General features: G+C 39.1%; 1 pseudogene; it reads left to right on the forward strand.

Moving 5' to 3' along the window:
- Window positions 1-3,362: 3,362 nt before the first annotated feature.
- LOC107528180 (small ribosomal subunit protein uS2 pseudogene) lies at window positions 3,363-4,195 on the forward strand (annotated as a pseudogene).
- The last annotated feature ends 331 nt before the right edge of the window (window positions 4,196-4,526 follow it).

Consider the following 4,526-nt stretch of genomic DNA (forward strand, 5'->3'; position numbering starts at 1 on the left):
TCTGAGGGTGGCTGAAGGTGCTGGAAATCGTAGGATTAAGGATTCAAAGAAGAGAGGATGGGAAAAGCGTAGATTTTTGGAGTCTGACAGATCTGAGTTTGTATTCTAGCTCTGCTGTTTGCCTGCTGAGTGACCTTGGTCAAATCAGGCGACCAAGTTAGTGAGCTTCAGTTTCCTTATCTGTTGTTGCAGGAAATAAATGAGCATGATAGGACTTGGAGCTCAGTAAATGTTGTTTCAAGATGTTCACCTGCCTCCTTCTGGAAGAATCATCAGCATGGAGATTTGAGTCACTTAGTTTGGTTCAGTTCCACAGTGAGCTGGGAAATACAAAGATAAAATTTTTAAAATAATAATTAAATTGATTATTAGAAGGGAAATATAATTGGGTAAACAAAATACAGTGTATAATGCTATGAAAAGTTCTAAAGTACTACAAAGGAGGGAATAATTCATCTACCCACTCACTATTTGTGAGGCACCTACCGTATGCCGGACTTGTTCTAGGCTCTGCGGATACAGCAGAGGAAAGCCAGATGAGGTAGCTTGCTCTCTTGGAGCTCATATTCTAGGTGTTGAAGGAGGAGGGTCATGGAAACCTCATGGAGGAGGGGGGAGGTTGGGCAGAGCTTCAAATAAGTGAATAAGAACTTGCTAGGGAAACAAGGGGTTCAAGAAGAAGGCTTTCCAGATAAAACGACCAGCATTGGGACTTATTACAGCATCCAACAGTCCCCTTCTCCTGAGTTTCAGACCTGTGTCTCCTGCTGGTCACTGGATATTGTCCCCAACTGGAGGATTCAAAGAAATCATAAATTTATCAGATCTAAGGCTGAACGTATGATCTTCCTGCATTTGTTTTTCTCGTGCTTTTTAAAAATTCAGATTTTGTGGTATAATTGGCATACAATAACATTCACCCTTTTTACATATATACAGTTCGATAGGTTTTGACAAATGGATACAGTTGTAGAACTGCTCCCATAAATCAAGATGTAAAACATTTTAATCACCTCAAAAGTTCCATTGTGTTCCTTTATAGTCAATCTCCCTCACTCACCCCCAGCTCTGGTAACCATTGATTTGTCCCTGTAGTTTTTTCTTTGTCAGAATGTCACATAAATTGAATCATACAGTATGTAGTCTCTTGTCTTTGGCTTCTTTCACTTAGCATAATGCTATTGTGATGCATTCATGTTATTGCAGGTATCAGTATTGTTCCTTTTTATTGCTGTAAAGTATTCTATTGTATGGAGGTACCACAATTTGGTTCACCCATTCAATAGTACATAAATATATGAGTTGTTTCCAGTTTTTAGTAATTATGAATAAAACCATTATAAACGTTTGTGTACAGGCCTTTGTGTGGATAAATGTTTACATTTCTCTTGGATAAAATACCCAGGAATGGGATTCTGGGTTATATAAGTGTATGTTTAACTTTATAAAAAACTGCCAAAGTGTGTTCTAAAGTAACTGTACCATTTTGCATTCCCACCAGTAATGTTGGAGAGAGTTCCACATTGTCTTTTTTTTTCTTTTCTTTTTTTTAATTATAGCTTTTCTGGTGGGTGTGTGGTAGTATTTCATTGTAGTTCTAATTTGTATTTTCCTAATGAGTGATGATGTTGAGCATATTTTCATGTGCTTTTGTTGCCATCTGTATTGAACCTCTTCTTTGATGCAGTTTCTGTTCAAATCTTTTGCCCACTTAAAAACATTGTTTTTTATTTTTTTAATCCTCACCTGAGGATGGGCTTTTTATTGATTTTAGAGAGAGAGGAAGGGGGAGAGAGAGAGAGAGAAACATCGGTGTGAGAGAGAAATATTGAACGGCTGCCTCCTATATATGCCCCGACTGGGGATCGAACCTGCAACCTAGGTGTGTGCCCTGATCTGGAATCAAACCTGCCACCTTTTGGTATGTGGGATGATGCTCCAACCAACAGAATTATCCAGCCAGGGCATCAATTTTTGCCTTTTAAGTTTTGTGTTTTTTTGTGTTCAATCTAAGAAATCTTTACCTAATCCAAGACCACCAAGTTTTTTTTCTATGTTTTCTTCTAGAAGTTGTATATTTTTAGATTTTGCATTTTGAGTTGATTCTTGTCTATGATGTAAAGATGGGATTGAAGTTAATTTTTTTCCATGAGGATTCCAAATGTTGCAGCACTATTTGTTGAAAAGACTATTCTTTCTCCAATGGTTTACGTTGGCACCATTATGTGATTTTATTTCTGGATTCCGTTATGTTTCGTTAATGTATAATATTTGTCTTTATGCTGATACCTCACTGTCTTGATTACTATAGCTTTATAAAACCAGATAGTGTGAATCCAGCTTTCCTCTTTTTTTTAATCCTCACCCAAGGAGTGAGGATATTTTTCCTGTTGGTCTCTAGAGAGAGTGGAAGGGAAGGAGTGTGGGGAGAAAGAGAGAGAGAGAGAGGGGGAGAGAAACATTGATGTGAGAGAGACATGTTGATTGGTTGCCTTTCACACATGCCCTGACCAAGGGCGGGGAAAAAATCTGCAAGCCAGGTATGTGCCCTTGACCAGGAATCAAATCCGCGACCTTCCAGTGTGCAGGCCTATGCTCTAACCATTGAGCACACTGGTCAGGGCCAACTTTCCTCTTTTTCAAAATTGTTTTGGCTATTCTTGGCCCTTTTTCGGTACATTTTAGAATCAGTTTCTCAATTTCTAAGTAAAAGCTTACTGGAATTTTCACTGAGACTGCATTAAATTTATAGATCAATTCAGAGAGAGAATTATCTTCTTAACAATATTGAGTTTTCTAATCCATGAACTTGATATATCTCTCCATTCATATAGATCATTTTCTCTCATTAATGTTTTGTGGTTCTTAGCACACAAATCTTGCACATATTTTCTTGATTGGAAGGTATTTTATGCTTTAAACCTGACTGCAAATGATATTGTGTATTCAATTTCCAATTTTTTACTGCTGGTATACAAACTTAATTGATTTTTGTATACCGATCATTCTATCCTGTAACCATGCTAAACTCTCTTATTAGTTATAGTAGCTTTTTTGTATTCTTTGGGATTTCCTACATAGAATATAATTTCATTTGTAAATAAAGAAAGCTTTATTCCTTCTTTTCCAATCTGTATGCCTTTTATTTCTTTTTCTTGACTTATTGCACTGGCTAACACCACCAGTACAGTGTTGAATAGAAGTGGTAAGATCAAATATGTTTGTTTTGTTCTTAATCTTGAGGGGGAAAGCATTCATTCTTTCACTATTAAAAATGATGTTAGCCCTTTCTGTGCTCCCCAGGGAGGGGTCCATATAGCGTTGTTCTAGGTTCCCATGTAACTTAAAGGGAAACTTTCACAATGTTTGGAGCCCTTAATGTCCTGCAAATGAAGGAGGTGGATGTCCTCAAATTCCTTGCAGCAGTAACCCACTTAGGTGACACCAACCTTGACTTCCAAATGGAACAGTACATCTACAAAAGGAAAACTGATGGCATCTACATCATAAATCTGAAGAGAACCTGGGAGAAGCTTCCGCTGGTAGCTCATGCCATTGTTGCCATTGAAAATCCCACTGATGTCAATGTCATATTGTTCAGGAATACTGGCCAGTGAGCTGTGTTAAAGTTCGCTGCTGCCACTGGAGCCACTACTATTGCCAGCCACTTCACTCCTGGAACAGTCACCAACCAGATCCAGGTCTCCTTCTAGGAACTGAGACTTCTGATTGTCACTGATTCCTGCACCAGCCTGTCACAGAGGCGTCTTATGTGAACCTGCCCACCATTGCTCTGTGCAACACAGACTCTCCTCTGAGCTATGGACATTGCCATCCCTTGCAACAATAAGGGGGCTCACTCAGTGGGTCTGATGTAGTGGATGCTGGCCCGAGAAGTACTGCGCATTCAGAATCCTACAGGGATTCTAAAGAAATTGAAAAGGAAGAGCAGGCCGCTGCTTAAAAGGCTGTGACCAAGGAGGACTTTCAGGGTGAATGGAGGGCTCCAGCCCCTGAGTTCATTGCTGCTCAGCTTAAGGTTGCAGACTGGTCTGAAGGCGCGCAGGTGCCTGCTGTGCCCATTCAGCAGTTTCCTACTGAAGCCTGGAGCGCTCAGCCTGCCACTGAAGACCGGTCTGCAGCCTCCGCTGCTCAGGCCACCGAATGGCTGGGAACAACCACTGAGTGGTCCTAAGCCGTTCTCTCACAAACTCTTAACAGAATGGAAATAAGGTTGATGGAAAATAAACAGTTTCTAAAAAAACCCAAAAAACTGTGTTAGCTATTGTTTTTTTATGATGCTCTAAATTAGGTTGAGGAAATTCCTTTCTCTTCATAATTTTCTGAGAGTTATTAATCATGAATGGATGTTGAATTTTGTCAAATGGTTTTTCTGCATCAAGTGAGATGAACATGATTTTTAATTTTTAGTCTATTAATGAAATGAATTACATTAATTAATTTCAAATATTGAACTGGCCTTGTATTCCTGGGAGAAACCTCATTTGATTATGATGCATTTTCTT

Source organism: Miniopterus natalensis, chromosome 2, assembly GCF_054644295.1.
Source record: "Miniopterus natalensis isolate mMinNat1 chromosome 2, mMinNat1.hap1, whole genome shotgun sequence".
Taxonomy (NCBI): Eukaryota; Metazoa; Chordata; class Mammalia; order Chiroptera; family Miniopteridae; genus Miniopterus; species Miniopterus natalensis.